This window comes from Bos mutus, chromosome 24 (assembly GCF_027580195.1).
Source record: "Bos mutus isolate GX-2022 chromosome 24, NWIPB_WYAK_1.1, whole genome shotgun sequence".
In the NCBI taxonomy this organism is placed as follows: domain Eukaryota; kingdom Metazoa; phylum Chordata; class Mammalia; order Artiodactyla; family Bovidae; genus Bos; species Bos mutus.
Genome location: NC_091640.1, coordinates 38,580,127 through 38,604,183, shown reverse-complemented (window position 1 = coordinate 38,604,183; position 24,057 = coordinate 38,580,127).

The window sequence follows — 24,057 nt, the reverse complement described above, 5'->3', positions numbered from 1 at the left end:
TTTTCAATACTATTTAACACTTCTGGGTTAAAAAAAAAAGTGTATCTTAATATATCTGATCTCTATTTGCATCTTTTTTTTTTGAGTTATTTTCTTTTTAGTTCTTTTTTTTTATTTAATTTTATTTTATTTTTAAACTTTACATAATTGTATTAGTTTCCAAATAAGTTCTGTAGCTTTTTTCCTTAGGAATTGCAAATGTGCTAGTTCTAGATATTTCATGTGTTTGTTTTGCTTTTGTGAATGAAAAATATTCCTTTTGTTTTATCTTCTAAATTTTGGCTCTTGATATAGGAGATGCATAGTGACTACTTCATTATATATGACAACTTACTAGTTAGTTTTTAAAGTTTTAAAATAGTAAATTACATTGCATTGAACTTTGGGCTGCATGTATCTTTTCAAATTAGTGTTTTCATTTTCTTTGAGTATATACCCAGGAATGGAATGATGAGCCATATGGTAGCTCAAGTTTAGAAAACTCCATACTGATTTCCATGTTGCCTGCACCAGTTCACATTTCCACCACCAACTATTCTCATCTCCATGTTCTTACAAACATTTGTAGATTCTAATGGGAACCATTCTTACAGGGGTGAGGTGTTAGCTAACTGTGGTTTTGATTTGCATTTCTCAATTCTTAAAGAGGTGGGAATACCAGACCACCTGACCTTCCTCCTGAGAAATCTGTATGCAAGCCAAGAAGCAACAGTTAGAACTGGACATGGAAGAACAGATTGGTTCCGAATCAGGAAAGGAGTACGTCAAGGCTGTATATTGTCACCCTGCTTATTTAACTTATATACAGAGTACATCATGAGGAACGCTGGGCTGGATGAAGCACAAGATTGCCAGGAGAAATATCAATAATCTCAGATATGCAGATGATACCACCCTTATGGCAGAAAGTGGAGAAGAGCTAAAGAGCCTCTTGATGAAAGTGAAAGAGGAGAGTGAAAAAGTTGGCTTAAAACTCAACATTCAGAAAACTAAGATCATGGCATCCGGTCCCATCACTTCATGGCAAATAGATGGGGAAACAATGGAAACGGTGGCTGACTTTATTTTGGGTGGGGGGGCTCCAAAATCACTGCAGATGGTGACTGCAGCCATGAAATTAAAAGACACTTGCTCCTTGGAAGAGAAGTTATGACCAACCCAGAGAGCATATTAAAAAGTAGAGACACTACTTTGCCAACAAAGGCCTGTCTAGTCAAGGCTTTGGTTTTTCCAGTAATCATGTGTGGATGTGAGAGTTGGATAATAAAGAAAGCTGACTGCCCAAGAATTGATGCTTTTGCACTGTGGTGTTGGAGAAGACTCTTGAGAATCCCTTGGACAGCAAGGAGATCCAACCAGTCCATCCTAAAGGAAATCAGCCCTAAATGTTCATTGGAAGGACTGATGCTGAAGCTGAAACTCCAATACTTTGGCCACCTGAAGCAAAGAACTGACTCATTTGAAAAGACCCTGATGCTGGGAATTATTGAAGACAGGAGGAGAAGGGAATGACAGAGGATGAGATGGTTGGATGGCATCACTGACTCAATGGTCATGAGTTTGAGTAAGCTCTGGGAGTTGGTGAGGGACAGGGAAGCCTGGTGTACAGCAGTGCATGGGGTCACAAAGAGTCGGACATGACTGAGTGACTGAACTGAACTAAACCGAATGATTAGTAAAGCTGAATGTTTTTTCATGTACCTGTTGGCCACTGTATTTTTTTTAATGCCTATGCAAATCTTTTGCCCATTTTTAATTGGATTTTTTTGTTTATTTGTATGAGCTTTTTGTATAATTTAGATAATAATCCCACCAGTCATACCATTTGCAAATATTTTCTCTCTTTCAGTAGGGTGTCTGTTTTATCAATAGTTTCTTTTGGTGTGGAAAAGCTTGTAAGTTTAATTAGGCCCTATTTGTTTATTTTTGCTTTCATTTCTTTTGCCTTAGGAGACAGATCCAATAAAACATTGCTGTGATTTATGTCAGAGTGTTCTGCTTATGTTTTCCTCTAGGAGTTTTATGACTTCAGGTCTTACATTTAGGTCTTTAATTCATTTTGAGTTTATTTTTTGTGATGTGAGGAAATGTTCTAATTTTAAAAATTTTAATGACACATAACCATATATTAAAAAATAGCCATCATTTATCTCTATATAATTAGAATTTTTGCATATTCTGGCATATTTGGCCAGTTTGCATTCTTAGTGCCCTGTGTTATGGCTAGAGTTCTATTACTGTAACTTACAGCTAGAAACAAAATCATAAAATTGACAAACTTACAGACTATATTAGGTAGAAAATTTAAATACTAGTTGTATTTAGTTAGGCTTACTCTTTTAAAGCCTGAATTTTGTTTCTTTTTCTTAATAGTATATTTTGGTGTCATTGGCACTCAGGATTTCTGTTCAAGAACTGATAAACACAATTGCTGTGATTTTTAGTGAATTTTTATCTGTTATGATCAATCAAATTTCATTTAAATGAATCACTGAAAATTTTGCAATGAGATTTATAAAGGATAAATGGGCTTCCCTGGTGGGTCAGTGGTAAAGAACCTCCCTGCCAATGCAGGCAACAATGCAGTTTCAATCCCTGAATTGGGAAGATCCACTGGAGAAGGAAATGGCAACCCAGATCAGTATTCTTGCCTGGCAAGTCCCATGGACAAAAGGCCTGGTGGGCTACAGTCCATGGGGTCACAAAGAGTTGGAGATCACTTAGTGACCAAACAACAACGGTAGTAATAGTTCAGCTTGCAGCTTCAGCAGCTGATGGAAAATTTCAAGATGACTTTGAATTCTGTGTATTTAAGATGGGGCATTGCAGGATGAAGTCCTGGTTTTTAAAGGGTATTCCAAAATTGGGTTCAGGGTTAGCTTTGGTACAGATTAATGAAGAGGTCAGCCAGTCAATCATCAAACTTATAATAAGTGGCTATTCTGGGTTTAGAATCATCCTATATTCTGAGGAAGTTACAGAAAATACTTTCCCCTTGTGCTCAGCCTATGGTGCTAAGGACTTCCATGCTCCTCTGAAGGTTGTTTCCTTTGATCGTCTTTTAAGCATCAATTTTTCTACCAGTTTCTCTCTATAGGCAATACATCCTGTTGTTTCTGCTTCTCTTGAAAACCCTAATACAGACTCTAATAATTACTTTCTTAAAAAAATTTTTTTTTATTTGGTTGCACCCGGTCTTATTTGTGGCATGTAGGATCTTTAATTTCATTGCAGCATGCAGGGTCTTTAGTTGAGGCATGTGGGATGTAGTTCCCTGACCAGGGATCAAACCCCAGCCCCCTGCATTGGGAGCACTGAATCTTAGCCACTGGCCACCAGGGACACTCCAGACCCTATAATTACTTTCATTATCCTAAAGAAAGGACAAGTGGAAGGTCTTCATCTAGATGAGACTTTAGTGGCTACACTTTGGCACTGCCCGCCAAAGAGAAAAGATAACAAGTGTGACAGAAAATGCTTTGTTTCATATAGAGACACTATTCCCAAGAAATATCTTATTTTCTGTAATCCTCGATGCCTTTATTTGATTTTATAACTTTTCTTAAAATAATACATTCTTTTAAAAAATAGCACTTATTCAGATGACTGGGTTTTACACTACTGTATGCAGAAACTGTAGATTTCATATTTCCATCTTTGTGCTCATGCGCTCAGTGTTACAAAGATGTACCTCCTATTTCAGCTACAGTTTAAATCTTTAAGAAATCTAAATGGTGATGCGTCTCTTTTGCATCATAACAGGTGTAGGTGGCCCTTTACTGCTTTAATCATCATTAGTTGTGCATTCTAGATGCACTGCCTGAGATAAATATAGAATTTAAGGAACAACCCCATGGGTCTGCTCTTGAACTTCCTTTTTAAAAAAAAAACAACAAAACTCTATAAACTCTTATAAAGCCTTTGCCTTCCTCTCCAGCTCATTCTTTTTAGAGGTTCCAGCAGCGTTGCCTTTGATTAACAGTCTCTAACCACATTCTTTTAAAAACCATCCTCCACTTATGAAGTTACATTTCATTTTAGTGCTAGTTGTCATATTACAGTGGTTGCGTAGCAACAGCATTGGCAAAAACATTATCTTTTTTCCCCCTACATACAAACTGAGTTTCTCAGTGCTGATCAAACTCTTCCTTTGCTTTTCGACTGTAAAAACGTTCATGAATTCATTGGGTGAATTGAGCCTGGTAGCAGCTGCAGTTTTCAGAAACTGAGGCACCAAAGCCAATTGTGTAAGAAGTAAATTGGTCAAAAGAAGAGTCAAAACTGTAAAACCACGCAGAAACTTGAGAGGTATAAGGACAATTTAAACATTGGAATGTTATTATCAGGATTGTGTGAGAGAGATTATTTCTCTGGGCTTTGTGGGGTGATGGGATTGAAAGTCAGATCACAACATTGGTGGTGAGCAGGGCAACTTGGGACACCATTGCATGGTAAATTTATATTTAACTTTTGAAGACATTTCTAAACTGTTTCCAAAGTAGCTAAATCATTTTACATTTCCACCACTGCTGTATCAAGGTTTCTGTTTCTCCACATCCTCATCCACCAATGTTACTGTCTATACTTTTTATAGCCTTTCTAGTCATTCTAATTTGCTTTTTCCTATTGATTAGTGATGTTGAGCATCTTTTCATGTTTATTAACCATTCATATATATTCGTTGGTAAAAGGCCTATTCAAATATCTTACCTATGTTTTGAGTTGTTTCTCATCTTATTGAAGCATATGATTTTGTATATTTTGGACACTGCTGCTGCTGCTAAGTCGCTTCAGTCGTGTCCGACTCTGTGCGACCCCATAGACGGCAGCCCACCAGGCTCCTCTGTCCACAGGACTCTCCAGGCAAGAACACTGGAGTGGGTTGCCATTTCCTTTTCCAATGTTTTGGACACAGTCTTGTATAAATATGTTTTGCAAGTATTTCTTCCTAGTCTGACTTGTCTTTTCATTTTCTTATTGGTGCCTTCTAAATGGCAGAAGTTTTTATCTGTATGAGGCCTAATTTATCAGTTTCATGTTTTATAGATCATGCTTTTTGTATCATATAAAAAATTTTCCTAACCCAAGTTCTCAGATTTTTATCCTATATTATCTTCTAAAATTCTCAATTCTAAGTTCTTACATTCAAATCTATAATCCATTTTGAGTTAGTTTTTGTGTTTGGTGTGAGATAATGTCATAAGTTCATTATCTTGCATGTCAATATTGAGTTGTTCAACCACTGTTTGTTAAAAAGGCTACCCATTACTCATGAATGAAATAAATTATCACCTTTGTCAGAAATCAGTGACCATAAATATAAGGATTTATTTCTAGACTCTCAGTTCTATTTCATTGCCATACTCATCTGATTTTATGCCAGTGGAACATGTTGTCTTCATAATTGTACTTCAGAATAAATTTTGATTTGGAAGGTGAAAGTTTCCCAACTTTGCTCTTTCTAAAAATAGTTTTGGCTATTCTTACTCTTCTGCAATTTCATGTAAATTTGTGGCTCATTTTGTAAATTTCTTCAAGACGTCTGCAGAAATTTTGATAGGGATTGAATTGAATCTATAGCCAAATTTGAAGGAATTTTCATCTTCACAATGTGAACATTCAAGAACATGGGTTGTCTCTATTTAGCTGAATTAAAAAAATTTTTTTCTCATCAATATTTTAACTTTTCCATGTCTAAATCTTATACTTCTTGTGTTAAATTGATAAGTATACACACAATTCGGTTCAGTTCAGTTCAGTTGCTCAGTTGTGTCTGACTCTTTGCAACCCCATGGACTGCAGCATGCCAGGCCTCCCTGTCCATCACTAACTCCCGGAGTTTATTCAAACTCATGTCCATTGAGTTGGTGATGTATACACACACAAACATATTAATATAAAATTGAAGTACACAGATTTGCCTGAGGGGAGATCAATACATTTTGGTTAGAAAATTATGAACATTATTCTAGCTGTTTTTATTTGAAGAGAAAAAATGTATTTTTTCCAGTTGCTTGTATAATGTTTTTCACTGTAGAGGAATTTTTCTACAGACTTTCACTTAAGAATTCAAACTTGATAATTAATAATTATCAACAGAAGACTTAAAAATTACTAGGAATTACTTAACTCCTTTTTCTTTCCATCTCAAACCCTCCCAGTTGTATAGTATTTTTTCTATAAGTCCAATCCCATTCACTTTAGTAAAAAGAGATTTCTTTCCATCCAAACTGCCAAAAATACAGACCGCAAACAAAATACATGACATAGTTGATGATTTTAAATTTTAGCAGACTATATTATACACAGAGTTTTAAGGAAGGAAGATGAGGTAGTTAAGACCACAGAGCATGGAGCTGGTGAGAAGCAGAGTCAGACATAGCTGTGCCCTGTGATCTTGTGTACATTACTCATTGGCACTGAGGTCTTTTGCCATCACTTTGCAGCTCTAAAACTCAGTTACCTCATCTATTAAGTTGGAGAGTCATACCTCACAGAGTAGTTGTTGATAAGACAGAAAAAGGATTAAAATACTTGGCAAATTCATCACACATACAAGCTGAAAAACAGGTGCTATAGTAGCTTTGCCTTGGATGCAGTTTCTAGGCTCTTAAAAAAATGAGATCCATAAAGAAGGCTGAGCACTGAAAAATTGATGCTTTTGAATTTTGATGCTGGAGAAGAACTCTTGAGAGCCCCTTGAACTGCAAGGAGATCAAACCAATCAATCCTAAAGGAAGTCAACCTTAAAAATTCATTGCATGGGTTGATGCTGAAGCTGAAGCTCTAATACTTGGGCACCTGATGCAAAGATCCAATGCATTGGAAAATACCACGATGCTGGGAAAGATTGAGGGTAGGAGGAGAAGGGGGCAACAAGAGGATAAGATGATTGGATGGCACCACCAGCCCAATGGACATGAGTTTGAGCAAATTCTGTGAGATAGTGAAGGACATAGAAGCCTAGCGTGCTGCAGTCCATGGGACTACAAAGAGTTGGACATGACTTAGCAACTGAACAACACGAAAGAAAATGAATAGTTGTGGCTGGTGAACTTTCCATACCAGCAGTCAGGAGAGGGTTGAAAGTAATAAATATAATCTGACAGGAAGAAGATTTGACTGCATTGCTTGTACCTGAAACCACATAGTTTAAGGACAAGTAGACTTTGTCCTCTCATTTTTTCCTGATGATATCTTTTTATTAGCAAATAGCAGAGAATTATTTTTAGTGATGCCATTGGAAATAAAGTTTTAAATCTACAATCTTTCCCCATGAAGAATGTATACTACTTGAAGTTGGATGTTTCTTCCATATCTCCAAAGTATCAATATATAGCAGGCACTCAATATTTATTGACATGTCACTAACTTACATGCTTTGAAAAATGATAATTAAAATTAGACTGCAACTAAAAAACAGCAAAGACCCAGTAATGCTAGAAGTTTACATAGCAAGTCTCACTAGGAAAATAAAAGCTTTACTTCCATTTTTAAAAATTGCCCTGGCTCCAACTTGTTTTAGCAGTGGGACAAAAACAACTCATTACTGTGATAAGCCTCAGAGATTCATGCAACACTGTACTGCATATGATGTAAAATACTTTTTTTTAAAAAATAAAAGCATTATTAAACATGTCCCTCAGAAGTTAGAATCATAGTAAAAGATTACTCTGTGCAGAAAAGTGGATTTCAAATGGGTACACCCCAAACCTCTTTATTACCTTTGATGTAATATTTCTCCCCAATGTCTCATAACCACTCTTACAGTGATTACTCTAAATTCACTGGGCAGCAACAATGAATAAGTTACAATCCCTGGCATTAAGTTCAATGGAATCTTTACCCAGAGGACCTATTTTTTTTTAATGACATACCAAATGCTTATTAATGACAATACTAATAATCTAAGCGATTAGTGAATTTTCTTTTCAGAAGCAAGTTTAGAAGTAGGTCTGAAAAAATCATACTGTGAGCACATAATAACCTTTATTCATTAGAGGGACATTGAATGTCCATTCCATTTATTTTGGAAAGAAAGCGGCTAAACAAAGGAGGGTCTGTGAGTGAAGACTGTTCTTGGGACAAGCAGGAACTTGAACTGATAGTAATGATGGTGCCTTCTCTCTGCATATCTAGGTGTTTTTTTCAAGCATTTTTCCTGCCTCCATGCAGGAGCTTTTTGAAAAGCCATTGGAAGTGTGATGAAAGTCAAGTGCAGGAACTGACACTTTTCTATTCTCCACTTTTCAGTGCAGATATTTCAGAAACCATCAAAACCCAACTTTCGGTATGGGGAGGGAGGAGGGAGGAGGGTTCAGGATGGGGAACACATGTATACCTGTGGTGGATTCATTTCAATATATGGCAAAACCAATACAAAAGTTAAAAAAAAAAAAAGAACTATGAAAGAAACTATCAACTTTATGAACTTTCCAACCACTGATGCTACAGAGGGGAGCACTAGGAGTGGTTTCAGTAAAAGCAATCACATGTGGAAAGAAATGGCACTTACGCTATTTAACTCCAGAAGAAATTTACAATGTATGAGGCAAAAATGGTCTCATGCGTATATGCATGAATGTGCATATGTATGTGTGCATATGTGTAGATACACGCTGCTGCTGCTAAGTCGCTCCAGTCGTGTCCGACTCTGTGCGACCCCATAGACGGCAGCCCACCAGGCTCCTCTGTCCCTGGGATTCTCCAGGCAAGAATACTGGGGTGGGTTGCCATTTCCTTCTCCGTGTAGATACATAGATATGTTCAATCTCATTTGAATAGTGGAAATCCTTCTAACTATGCAGATCAGTCAGTCTGCTAAGCAGTATGGAAACTCCATAAGAATATTATACCTTCTTCCCTGGAAATCAGACCCCAAAGAGATGTTTGTTCTAGTTTAGGAAGCAAATACCAGCTACTGTGTTTCAGTCTCTGTTAATTTCCTGGCTCTAAATTGTTGCCTAACACCTCTACCTGCTGCTGAACTTGATCTGAGTCCAGCCTGCTCTCCACCTTAACTGGATTGTCTGCCTGTTTTATAAGCAGCTTTTGCCTTGTCTTGTCTTTTTCATATGTGGCCTGATTTTCCTTGCCTGTTCGGTTTTCTTTTCCTTAGGCTTTGGCCCTGTGCATTTGGGCTCTGGCATTTTTATTGTAACAGAGGAACAATTTTGTATCTCTTTATGCCTTGATTACATTTGTCAGTGAATAGATTCTTTGAATGATCTAGGTCATACTCATTAAGGTGAAAAGGCTGTAAGATTGAACTATCCTGTGAAATATATATATTTATATATGTTTTATAGAACATATATAATAAAATATATATTTATGTTTTTATAATTACATATAATATATAATTATATTTTTTGTATAAGAAAATATTAAAGACAGAACAAGACTAGATACCATGTATTGAAGTTCTACTATGTACAAAGTACTTTGTATGTTTTATTCCTTTCATCTTTACAGAACCACATCAGTTAACTCTTTATTTTCATGTTATTTACAGGAAACCAAGGGTCACACAGAGTTTATAGCTAGTTAGTAATAGGGAAGAAATTCCAACTCATTTCCTTTTTACCTACAGGTACTCTCTATAAAACGTACAGGTCTAGAAAATGGCTACATACTGTAATATTTCAGTGGTAGACAACCCTTGTCAGTATAGGTAAAACAGAAGGTGAAAACCTCCATTTTTCAGGCCAAAAGTAGTCTTTTGTGAACATGGTTAGAAAAATTACTCTTCATAGTTAACTGTATGTTTTCTTTCCTAATGATCAGTCTAAGATCAACAGTTTGTGAAATCCAAAAGTATTAAAGGAAGAAATTTCAGCTTTGTCTCTTGCTTCTTCTGTATCATCTACACTCTGGTGTGTATGTCCTCTTTTGACCACTTGATAAACTCCATTTGCCCTTGAAGGCAATTCCTCTTGATCTCCTTCATCTTTACATCCGACTCCTAAGAACACACACACACACACACAGGCGCAATTAGGTCCTCCACACTGTGGTCCTTTTGCATTGATTCCCTATTGCTATCATACTTACTGCATGTAATTCCCCCTATTACTTGGTGACCTTGAGAGCAAGTACATTCTTTTCATGTCTCCATCTCCAGTGTCTATGATATAGCAGTAACCAGGCATAATGAATGAATGTAAGCATTGAGGTAAAGCAAAACATCAGCTAATTGTCAAACTCAATGAAGTAATAGAAACCATTCAGATGGGATGAATTAACTTTTCCCCTAAGTTCTAAACTTTAAAGCATGATTTCCACTTCTTCATCTCCAACTTCAGAAGGATTCCAAGATTAAAATTTGTAACACCAATATAATTTTAACAGCTCCTGGACTGTAGCCCCGGAGAAGGCACTGGCAACCCACTCCAGTACTCTTGCCTGGAAAATCCCATGAACAGAGGAGCCTGGTAGGCTGCCGTCTCTGGGGTCGCACAGAGTCGAACACGACTGAAGCGACTTAGCAGCAGCAGCAGGACTGTAGCCCGCCAGGTTCCTGTGTCCATGGAATTCTGCAGGCAAGAATACTGGAGCATGTAGCCCTTCCCTTCTCCAAGGGATCTTCCTGACCCAGGGGTCGAACCCAGGTCTCCCACACTGGAGACAGATTCTTTATCACCTGAGCCACCAGAGAAGCCCTTTTTAACTGCTTCATTGAGACGTAATTCATAGACCATATCATTTCCTAGTTTATATTAAAAACAGTTCATTGTTTTTAATATACTGACCATTGTGCACCCATGAACACAATCCAATTTTAGAACACTTTCATCACCAAAAAAACCAACAGTTACTATCCATCCCCTCCCCCCTGGCCCTAGACAATCATTAATATACCCCCTCTATACATAAATTTGACAGTTCTGGGAATCAACTATAAATGTAATCATATGATATGTGGTCTTTTGTGACTGGCTTTTTTCACTGAGCATAATGTTTTCAAGGTTTGACTGTGTCTTGTCATGCATCAGTAATTCATTCCTTTTATCGGCTGAGTAATATTCCATTGTATGGATGTACCACTTAATTGTTTCATTTTTGGGCTGCTGTGAATAATGCTGCTGTAAACGTCCGTGTGCACACTTTTGTGTGGATGTGTATTTTTGTTTCTCTTGGATGTACACCGAAGGGTGGAACTACTTAAACTCTTGTTTAACCCATTTGTGCATATGTACATGCTCAGTTGCTTCAGTCATGTCCATCTCTTTGCAACCCTATGGACTGTAGCCTCTGTCCATGGGATTCTCCAGGTAAGAAAACTGGAGTGGGTTGCCATGCCTCCCTCCTTAACTCATTGGAAAGTGAAAGAAAGTGAAACTGAAGTCACTCAGTCGTGTCCGACTCTTTCCGATCCCATGGACTATAGTCTACCAGGCTCCTCCATCCATGGGATTTTCCAGGCAAGAATACTGGAGTGGGGTGCCATTTCCTTCTCCAGGGGATCTTCTGACCCAGGGATTGAACCCAGGTCTCCTGCATTGCAGGCAGACGCTTTACAGGCACCACTAAACTTTTCCTTGATGACTACACTATGTTACATTTTTACCAGCAATGTATGAGAATTCTACCTTCACATCATTGCTAATATTTGATTGTATCTGACATTTTGATTCTAGTCATCATAGTAGGTATAAATTTGTCCTTGAGTGTTTTTTTATGATTTGTTTTTGCATTTCCCTAATGGCTACTTATGTTGAATACCTTTTCATGCACTTATTGGAAATTTGCATATCTTTTTGGAGCAATATCTACTCAGATCCTTCGCTATTTTTAAATTGGGTTATTTGCCTTTTTATCATGTAAGAGTTTTTTATATGTTCTGAATACAAGTCACTTCTCAGATGTATGACTGGCAAATATTTTCCTTCATTTTCTGTTTTGTATTTTCACTTTCTTGACAGTGTCTTTTGAAGCACAAAAGATTTTAATTTTGATGGAGTCCAACTTACTTGCTGATTTTTTTTATTGGGTCACTGTGTTTTGGTATTATTTCTTTGAGTATTTTTAGATTCCCTCATAGCTCAGTCAGTAAAGAATCTGCCTGCAATGCAGGAGACTTGGGTTCAATTCCTGGATTTGAAAGATCCTCTGGAGAAGGAAATGGCAACTCACTCCAGTACTCTTGCCTGAGAAATCCCATGGGTAGAGGAGCCTGGCAAGGTACAGCCTATGGGGTCATAAGAGTCGGACACAACTGAGCGACTAAACCACCAATGTCAATATGGACTCACAGATATTTATTTTAGTCTGTGGGTTTACAGTGCAATAATATTATTGTTTATTTTATTGTTCAAATTGCTCCAGCTTTGGCCCTTAGAAGCTCTTGCAGGGTAGTTTCTGTATCAGTTCAGCACGATCCATCAGTTGGTATTATTTCTAAGAAGCTTTTGTCTAATTGAAGATCATGAAGATTTACTCTAAGAGTAAGATTTCTTTCTGTATTGATTCATTTGGAGCCAGTTTTGTTGATAGTACTAGGTATTGGTTCAACTTCATTCTTTCACATGTGGATATCCAGCTGTTCTGGCACTTTTTGTTGAAAAGAACTAAATTTCATTTCAATTGAATTGTCTTGGCACCTTAGCACCAATATGGTCTTAATAAAGGCAGAATATATTCATTGAAGCCTGCAAGCAGTGACAACATCAAGCCCCTAAACCCTCTCCTTTTTCTGTCATTGCCTCTATGAAACCAGAATGTGAGTTGGCTTACATTTTTTGGAATAAAGCTATAAAGAACCAAAAACTTCACTGGCTTTTAAAATTTTTTCTGCTCTCAAATCCAAAATGTAGCCATCTCTCATTTAGCATCTTGTTAAGTAGTCTGATGCATTAGCACTTAAGTGTTTGTATAATATCATCTTTGTAATTCAGTTCCATTATGTCCACATCAACGGAACACAGAATGTATGTAATAAATGGCTTCCCAGATATTCTGCTTTAACAAATGGAACTCATTTCTCACCACCATTCAATCCGCAGTGACTTGATACAGTTTGTATACTGTGTTCCATTTGTGACACATGTACAACGTCTATTCGCAAAGAGATTTACCCATAACTATGGGAAACATCATGAACTACATAGGGTAGTGTATCAAATTGTTTTCTTCTAGCTCTTTTGGTCATCTTATATATAACTCTTCCCCTAGTAAATGTATTTGTTGCTTTTGAAATTACTGTTGAGCTGAGTGTGAATATCCTTCTCGGCATCACTAAGAAAGTAAGTGTTAGAGTAAGATTAAAATCTGTACTGAGAATTTTTAATTCTTTGGATCAATTGTAAAAGAAAACAATCTTTAAAAGCAAGCCAATTAAAAAATAACTCAACTCTTGGAAGCAAACATAGGATAAAAGCCTCATGACATTGGATATGCAATGATGTCTTGGAATATGACACCAATAACATGGGTAACAAAAGAAAAATAAATAAATTAGACTTTACCAAAATTAAACACTTCTGTGCATCTAATGACACTATCGACAGATGCCATGGTCGAACATTTATTTACCTAAAGAATTATGTAGTAGTATGAAAATAATTTTTCCTGATTTAATCTTTCGGTATTATTAAATGAAGCGGAGTAAGTGAGTTCATTAATCCCAGCCTTTTGTGGAAGAGCAACACATATTTTTAAATTTTCAAATAATATGTGGACTCCTTAAACCCACCTTTGGCACAAAGGTTATGAGATGCGCTGGTTTCATTTCACATTGATTTGCTGCTTAGAGGACTAAGTAATATCCATTGTCTTAAATTTTCCACAAAATATGGATATAAAATATCCTTCTCTATTTCACTACCTTGTGAGTGGAAATGATTTCTGATTTTGACAAGATTCAGATAGTTCTCTCTGGGAGCTAGAACATTTTAGAGCAGCTGCCATCTAGTTCTACTTGTGTCTCCAAGCTTGGAATATGTCAGTTACATCTGAGTGATGGTCACCTGGGTGAACAGAAGATATTTTCCTACTTTGCAGTTTCATTTGTGTATGTGTGTGTATGTATGTGCCTAGCGAAAATCCTCTAGAGCTATCATTTATTCAGAACACTAGAAATATTTTCAAGGAGACTGAGTGAAAATTGTCACTGAGGAAGCATTCCAGGTAGAAGGTACCCAAAACTAATAATCTTGGGTAAAAATAAGATGCTAATTGAATTAGTCAAATCATCCTCATTTTATACCAAAGAAGAGAACCAGCCCCTGCTGTGCTAAAATACTGCAACAGTTTATGAAATACTTTAATTATTGAACATCTCATCAAAATTTTTCTTTCTGGGCATAGTTATTGAGAATCAGCAAGTTTTCTCATCTTTACCATCTAATAAAATGCCATTGCCATGACAGTTTATGCTTTATGCTTTTCCACATACTGTGCTGACACTAAAAAGACATCAACTACTCCTGAATTTTACTTCATCCAACCATTAAAGCAGAGACTGCAGACCGGTGCTCACAGCAGCATGTTCCCCGATCTAGACAGCATCACTGTCAACTATTCTTGTTAAGATGAACAAATAAGTTCTTTCATTTATATAGTAATCTCTAGATGTCCTTGCAAATGAAGGGAAGCAAGAGAAAGAGTAATTCAAAGGGCATCCTGAAGCTTTTGAAAGATGCCATAGTCATGGTTTCCGGAGGCAGGAATTTAACAGGAATAAGAATCGGGAGGTGTATGGAAAAATTTTTATTCTCATCATGTATGCTTATTTTTTCCTGAACTTTAAACTATCTGAGAGGCGAAAAGTACTAATGATATTTTGTTTAAACCACTTCTTTGACCTCTTCTCCTACCTCTTTTTTTTTTTTTTTTTTTTAACCTGGGTAATTGTACCCACCATTTAAGTCATCTAATTGGAGGGGCCTCCTGATTTACAGACTGTGTTATAATCCCCTAAATTAAGCGTCCTCATTTACAGTAATGACTTGCACAGTAATTCCTTTGAAGAAAGTCCATCTTCCTATCTGGATATGAAGTTCCATCACAACAAGGGGAGCAGTTGCTGTGTGCTCAGCAGCATCCCAGGGCTGACACATAGCAGGTGGTAGGGCCTACGGGAGGGCTCACTGTTAAAATGGCTCCTCATATTGACCTTGCAAACAAAGAATAAAATCACAGTGACCCTTGAGACTGACCAAATTGCCCAAATTCTGTTTTCCCGCTGGTGCCTACCTTTTCAAGGATATGAGACCGCTGGATTCCAAACCTCTGGCTATGTGACCATAGGACTCAGCTATGGGCTAAAAATTAACCACCACTTCAGAGAATATTGCATTGGTGGGGTATAGGAAAGACCCTATCAGAAAGGGAGGACACTGGTTCTCCTTAAGGGCCAGTCACCCTCTCGTTTCCCTCTGATAAATTTCCTTTCCTTTGCCTGACTGCCCAGCTAGCTTTTTCTCTGCACTCGCCTTACCATAGGTAGTTAACAAATACTCATTTAATGAATGAAAAAGTTATAATATCCCCGGGAAGCAAAACAACTCCTTGTTGTGAAACACTGCTTTAAGTCTGTATGATCCATAGTTTTCTGCATATTTAAGATTGACTCCTAGAGAACATAATTCTAAAATTAATACTTAAAGGAGCATTATTTTCTGGATCAAATTAATCATTGTTTCCCACAACAGAATATACAATAATTTTATAGATTTAGTATCAAAACATTTTCCTGGAGCTACCCCTGCCTTTTGTTATATTTTACTTAAAACATTTTCCCAATTCCCAATACTTAAGGACTATCTTTTTCAGAAGCCAAAGTCCTATTCTTATTGTGAATACACTGCACCCTGGGTAGTTTTCATGGCTTCCTCAGAAATCTGTAAGAATTACCGAAGTTATTTTTAGTCCAAATAACTCTTAAAGGCATCCTTCATCTGTCTCAGTCATTCGAATTTGCCTTTATTTCAGAGTTCCCTTTTCATTAGTTCTACTCTACTAGAATTTAGATGGACAAGGGCAAAGTTGCCTGGGCAGAGGTGAGGAAAAGTTAAGAGGATTGTCATTTAAATTGCTTTCCTTTACCTACTGTTTGAAGAAAAGTCCTTTTTCTTTGAGTACAATGTTGCTATTATATACCATTTACATTTTAGTCGGGGACTGAAATAACCCAAATAGACATCCTAGAATAGCATGAGCCTATCTTGTCACGTACCTTGGAGTGATTTTCATGTACCCTAGAAGGTGGCTTTACAGATACATTTGAAGTCTGAGATGACAGGAATCAGATAGAGGTGGTTGCCTTTTAGATGTTGCAAAATCGATGTCTTTGCCTAGGGGAATGCCTGAGATGGTATCATTTTGATAGTAACCCTAGCCGGATGCAGGGTTACCTGACCTCGGATATCCTGGTGAACTTGACTCTTCCTACAAAGACACTCTGCCAGCATCAGCTCAGCAGAACTAGAGACTCAGAGCATCCCAATGTGAAATGGTGGTTTCTGTTGGTCATTCAGTCCTAGGACAGGGTGACAACCACAGAACAGGCTGTATTTATTGCTGTTGGACCTAGTCCAAATCTCCAGGGCTAGCTTATGTCTGTTCTAACATTCCCTACCAAGGGTCAGCAGCTGCAGAAGCAGAAGGTCAATTTGCTGGCCCTTGTTTTTCTATCATGATGGTGGAGATAAATGCCACAGGGTCTAAAATGAGCAGTGGGGAAGTGCTCTTCTCAGAGCTTATGCCAGTTGTCTTCATTTGACAAAGAAGCGGCTCTAGGAAAGATTATGTAGATGATACCACTTTAATGGCAGAAAGCAAAGAGGAGCTAAAAAACCTCTTGATTAAGGTAAAAGAGGAGAGTGGAAAAGCTGGCTTAAAAATTCAACATTCAAAAAACTAAGATCATGGCATCTGGTCCCATCATTCCATGGCAAATGGATGGGGAAAAAATGGAAACAACGAGAGACTTTATTTTCTTGGGCTCCAAAATAACTGGAAAGTGACTGTAGCCATGAAAATAAAAAACACTTGCTCCTTGGCATGAAAGCTATGACAAAACTTGACAGCATATTAAAAAGCAGAGACATCACTTTGCCGAAAAAAGTCCATCTAGTCAAAGTTATGATTTTTCCAGTAGTCATGTTATGGATGTGAGAGTTGGATCATAAAGAAGACTGAGCACCAAAGAACTGATGCTTTAGAATTGTGATCCTGGAGAAGACTCTTGAGAGTCCCTTGGACAGCAAGGAGATCAAACCCATCAATCCTAAAGGAAATCAACCCTGAATACTCTTTGGAAGGACTGATGTTGAGCCTGAAGCTCCAATTCTTTGGCTACCTGATGCAGAGAGCTGACTCATTGGAAAAGACCCTGATGCTGGGAAAGATTGAAGGAGAAGGGGGTGGCAGAAGATGAGATGGTTAGATAGCATCACCAACTCAATGGACATGAATTTGAGCAAACTCCAGGAGATAGCGAAGGACAGGGAAGCCTGGCGTGCTACAGTCCATGGTGTCACAAAGGGTCAGACATGACTGAGCTATTGAACAATCCCATCAGGGTGCTCTGCCCTCATGATCTCACCTAAACCTGACTACTTCCTAAAGGCTCCTTTCCAAATACTGTCACATTGCCGGTTAGGTATTCAACATTTGAATCTGGGAGGGAGGGGAAAGCTGTGGAGCATGGTCCTCTTTGGAAATGGACAGACCTGAGAAGAAGGCTCTTTGGACTCTTAAAAAATGGCATGAAATTACTATTTAGGTGACAGATTGCCAAGAGGGGACAAAAAAGTCAAGGCAGCTTGACCACATGTAGGCAGAATTCACAAGTTTATTTTGGACCTACTAGAAAGCATTGCTGCAACTACCAGGCAACATTATGCCACATGAGCTGTTGATGTTTATGCAGATGCTTTTCCTGACCGTAGCTTCTTAGTGGCATTTGAAGAGCAACTCTCTCCATCCTGCTAGGTCTTCCCATGTTGTTTAAAGTGAAGTGTTAGTCACTCAGCCGTGCCCGACTCTTTGTGACCCCATGGACTACAGCGCACCAGGCTGTCCATGGAATTTTCCAGGCAAGTGTACTGGAGTGGGTTGCCATTTCCTCCTCCAGGGGATTTTCCCGACCCAGGGATCAACCTGGGTCACTGCACTGCATGCAGATTCTTTACCGACTGAGCTACGACGAAAGCCTTCCCATACTGTTTGGTGCTAATTAAATACTTTCTCTCTCTTATTTAATGACAATATCTCCATCTTATTTTGGTCACCTTTCTTTCAATTCAGTACACATATATACATAGATATAGGATGCTTGCTTCTAGATCTGTACGGAATCATCCTTGGAGGATGGCAACTGGTACCCTCTGCTTTGGCAGAAGTTATACGAGCTAGAAAGGAGCTCAGTGAGGCCGCTGGTGGCTACAGTACAATTAGCATCAGCTACATGTTCCTCTGGGGCTCCTCTCTGCCCTTTAATCCTTTTCTAGCTCTTGCCAGCAGCTTTTTGGAGTATGTCTTTGTTCTCTTTCCGTCCTAGTTCTTTGCTCTTTTTAAAGATTTTTTTGATGTGGACCATTTTAAAAATCTTTTTTGAATTTGTTACAGTATTGCTTCTGTTTTATGTTTTGGTTCTTTGGCCACAAGGCATATGAGATCTTGGCTCCCCAACCAACGATTGAACCTGTACCCACTGCATTTGAAGGCAAAGTCTTAACCACTGGACCCCCAGGGAAGACCCTGTCCTGGGTCTTTTCTTATACACTGTGGTAGATATAAGTATTGTCTCATTTCCAGTGTTTGATGCTGTGCCAAACCTTCATCCCTGGATTTGCAGTGGTGTTTGGGAGAAATATGGGCTTCCTTGGTGGCTCAAAGAGTAAACTTCTGCCTGCAATGCAGGAAACCTGGGTTTGATCCCTGGGTCAGGAAGATCTCCTGGAGAAGGGAATGGCAGCCACTCCATTATTCTTGCCTGGAGAATCCTATGGACAGAGGAGCCTGGAGGTCCCAGTCCATGGAGTTGCAAAGAATTAGACACAACTGAATGACTTTCAGTTTGGGAGAAATACAATGATTTCAATACTCTTGTTTATCCGATGTGTATGTCAGGAATTTTTTAAAGATTATTTGCTACTCAATATAGTTATAGTTATTTATAGGAAATATCACTGGCAAGCACAGTAAACTTGTGTGCTTTTGTGGTTGTTTGTAGCCTGTCTGATATCATTTATCATTCAGTTAGATAAGGTAGCAGGCTATTTTGTTAGCTCAAAATAGTTTAAAAAAATTGTCATTGGTTTTAAATTGTCTTGACTCTAATTCCATATACTTGACTATAAACACTGGCTTACCAATTTGTTCTTTTTGTGTTGCTAAGTCCTGTTCACTGACTCACCAGGAAATCCCCTCAAAATAGTTCAATTTGTGTTTCTTTTATGTTTCCTTTTTTAGTTAAATAACCACCTAGGTCATTGCAAGTCTCTACTAATTATACTCAAGAGCATCTGTTCTTCAATCAGTCAAGGCTCTTCCCAGTTTGGCAATTGACTGCTCTTCTGTCAGGCCACTGCTTTTGCGTAGAAAAAGTCAGTATATACAAGGCATCATTACTGTTCCAACAGATAAGAATTGTCTGTGGTTGAACTCTTACTTGTGGGGTCCAAATAAATTGCTGAAATGAGAATAAACAGTCAATCAGGGAAGAACTAAGATAAAACTTTGGATCTGAAACCAAGTAAGATTCTTCCTGGAAAATGATCAGTGGAGACTCTACAGAATAGCAGACTGATGTACCATAAAAAGAAAATATTGTATACTTTTAAAGTAATACTGGCTGTAGACACGGCAACATTTGTTCATTTGATCAGTATTCCCTGAGTGGCCATTGTATGCCAGATGTGGGGCCAGTCACTGGGATAGGTGCTGAGAATAAAACCGTATAAACTAAAAAGAATCCCCCAAATAGCATACGAGAGGTATCACTGCGTAATACTTGTGCCCTGTTTTCAGTATGTTTTCTGTTCTTGAACTATAACTGCTTTACAGCGTTGCGTTCGTTTCTACCCTGTTGCTGTTGTCGTTTAGTCGCTATGTCCTGTCCGACTCTGCGACCTCATGGACTGTAGCCTGCCAGTCTCCCCTGTCCATGAGATTTCCCAGGCAAGAATGCTGGAGTGTGTTGCCAGACCACCTTCTCCGGTGGTCTTCCTGACCCAGGGATCGAACCCACGTCTCCTGCGTTGGCAGGCAGATTCTTTACCACTAAGCCACCTGGGAAGCCCCAGTCTCTGCCATACATATACATATATTCTGTCTCTCTGGAGCCTCCCTTCCACCCCTCTAGGTCGTCACAGAACACTGAGCTGAGCTCCCTGTGCTACACGGCAGCTTCCCACTAGCTATCTGTTTTACACATGGTGGTGGATATATACTACCATGTTGGTGATGGACAGGGAGGCCTGGTGCGCTGTAGTTCATGGGGTCGCAAAGAGTCGGACATGACTGAGTGACTGAACTAAAGAGTGTATGCGTCAACGCTGCTCTCTCAATTTGTCCCACCCGCCTTTTCCCCCCTCCCAGATCCACATGTCTGTTTTCTATGTTTGTGTCTCTATTCCTGTCCTGCAAACAGGTTCATTTTCCTAGATTCCATGTATATGCTTCAGTACTAATATGGTATTTGTGTTGGGATAGACTCTAGGAAACTCAAAGGCAAAGTAGCAAGCATAGAGAAGCACAGGCTGCTTGATTTCAAGCTGCGTAGCACAGAGAGCTCAGCCCAGTGTAAAGAAATGATTTTTGGACAAAGTTATACAAATAGTGTCTCAAATAAAGAAGAGAAAAGTTCACTGTTGAGTTGATGCTTTACAAATTGTATTTTTGAAAAATATGTATTTATTTGTTTGGCTGCATCAGGTCTTAGCTGTGGCGTGTGGGATCTAGTTCCCTGACCATGGATCAAACCTGGGCACCCTGCATTGGGAGCATGGCATCTTAGCTACTATACCACCAGGGAAGTCCTTATATTCTTTTCTGTTTTATCTTTGACTTCGGAACATAACTTGTTAAATTCAACCTAAGGTCATTTTTATCCACTTTTTCATAGCACCATGATGTGTTTCTCAAATTATATGCATAGAAATTTCTGTAGTCACAGCAGTGTGTACAAACCAGTTGGTTCTAATGTATGGGTTTTGTGAGCTGGCAGCCTTGAAACTATCCACTTTTTTTTCTAATTAAAACATTTTTACTAACAGATCTAGGTAGGACATTAAAGGAATCCATTAAACCTAGTCATTGAATCTTTATCTACTCCTGTGTTCACAGAAGAAAGGGTTTCTTCTTTCTTTGTAGCTGGGGAAATTAAGAACACAGAAAAGTGAATTTTCTGTGAAATGAACCAGGAAAAGCAAAAATAAACCCATGAGAACTGTCTTCTCCTCCATGTGCTAACTGTGCAGCCTCTTACAAGTCGCCCCTACATTCTGCTTTTGGCAGAAAACATGCGAAATTCATGGCTGAACATTTCTAAGAAAAGAGGATTATGTCTGTTTTTCAGAGACAAAGAAAATTAGTATAATATAGTGCAGTTAACATGTGGAACTCCAGCTTTTTTAGGTTGTAATGTGATGATGGAGCTGATATTATGTCAGGTACACAGTGAGTGCCAGCAAACTGTCATTAAATTCAAGTGAGTAAGGCATGCTACTGAATTTAAAAGATGAACAAAAAACATTTTTACTTCATTAAGAAGTAGTGAAGAGCAGAGCAAGCTGTTCTGAGAGTCGTGAGATTTTTTTAAACTCATTTAGGGATAGATATCTGGTGAACACACATACACACACACAAATAAAAGAATATGCTGAGTCGTAGCAAAATATCTGTATAAAACAAAACCTTCTAAATGTTAAAGACTGTGAGAATTTCGTTAAGGAAAAATGAACCTAAGTGGATGGATTAAATAGATTCTTCACTACTCGTCACTTCACAGGCGTGGAAACATAGACACCAAGAACAAAAACAACAAAATCCCTAAGGTGATGTATAGTCACTGTGACTACTGGTGTTTTGGCTGTCTTGCGTACATTTCAACTTATCCTCTTTGTTTTGGGGAATCATCCTTCCCCACATCATGTGTAGTTTTGAAGGGAGGCTCACTGCAGGTGTCCACTCTCCATAGTAGAGATGAGAGTCCCACCAGGGTTGTCATGTGACATCAGTTTAGCCAATCAGATTCTCTCTCCTGGGATGCTCAGTCTGCAGCAGCCACTGTGTTATTAGTGGCTTGTTGTGTCTGCTGGTTTGTCATCCTTGTCATGCCTGCTTCCTGGTACTTCTTGACCATTTATCCCTCTGAAACTTTAATTGCTGCCAGCTTTCTTCATTTTATTAACATCCTTATGAGGCATAATAAACATACAACACAGTACACATATTTTAAGTAGGTGCTGTACTGTGCTTAATTGCTCAGTTGTGTCCAGCTCAGTTGTGATCCCATGGACTGTAGCCCACCCAGCTCCTCTATCCATGGAATTCTCCAGGCAAGTACACTGGAGTGGGTTGCCATGCCCTCCTCCAGGGGTTTCCCCAACCTAGGGATCGAACCCAGGTCTCCCACATTGCAGGCAGCTTCTTTACCATCTGAACCACCAGGAAAGCCCATTTTAAGTATACATTTTGGTAAGCTTTAACATTTATAGACACCCATGAAATTATCATCACAGTCAGGGTCCATCTTCTTCAAAGCTTCCTATGCCCCTTGGTCATCCCTTCTTTCTTCTCCTCAGTACCCCCTGTTCCTCAGGCAACTGCTGATCTTCTGCCACTTTTGATTAACTTGTATGTCCTGACATTTTACATGGATAGAATCATATCAAATGAGTATGTTTTTGTCTTCTTTCACTCAGCCTAACTATTTAAGGTTCACCCATGTTATTCCTAGTATACCATTGTATAAGAGTTGGTTTATTCATCTGTTGATGGAAATTCAAATTACTTCAAGTTTCAAGGTATTAGAAGTGAAGGTGCTATGATTATTCATGTACTTTATTTTGTATGGACATATGCTTTCTTTACTCTTGGATAAATACCTATGAATGGAATGCTTCCATCATGTGAGAAGTGTGTATTTTAAAAATAAAGAAACTCCAAGATGGTTATGCCATTTTATATTCTCATCAGAAGTGCATGAGAGTTACAGGTTCTTCACTGACACTTGGTATGGTCAATCTTACGAATTTTAGCTAGTTTACCAAAGGTGTAGTGCCATTTCACAGGGGTTATAATTTGAATTTCCCTGATGACTAAAAATAAAGAGTATTTCTCATGTGCTTATTTTCAATCCATATATCATCCACCGTGAAATATCTGTTCAGATCATTTGTCCATGTACTTATTAGGTTATGTTTTTTCTTACTGAGTTTTGAGAGTCCTATATTTATTCTGGTTGTAAGCTGTTTGTTTTTTCATCAAGAGTATGGTATACAAATAATTGCTCACAGTCTGTGACTGTCTTCTTATTTTCTTAAGTGTCTTTCTAAAGCACAAATTTTTGCTTTGGTTGAATTCCAGTTTAGCGAGCATTCTTTTAATGACTTATACTTTTGATGTCATATCTAAAAAAATTTTTTTGACAAAACTTTGGGTTAGGCAAAGTTTCTTGATGAATTAACACCTCTGTCATTCTGGAATAGCTTGCTTTATCCATTGTAATACTTTTTGCTCTGAACTCTACTTTGTTTGACGTTTATATAGCCACTTCAACTTTCTTTGAACTACTATTGACATGCTATATTTTTTCACCTTACTTTAAATCTTTATGTGTCTTTAAGTTTAAATCACTTTATCTCTTTTATTCAGACTTGAAATCTCTTTTTTCTTTGTAAAGAACCAAAAAGTACATATTTTAGATTTTGTGGACTGCACATGATCTCCATTGAGGATTCTTCATATTTTGTTTTCTTCAGACTCCTGACTAATGTTGAGAAATTTTTAAACATTACTAACCAACAGGCCACAAAAAATAGGTGATGAGCTGGATTTGGTTCACAGGCCATAGTTTGTTCACACCTGCTTTTCAGTCTTACTTTT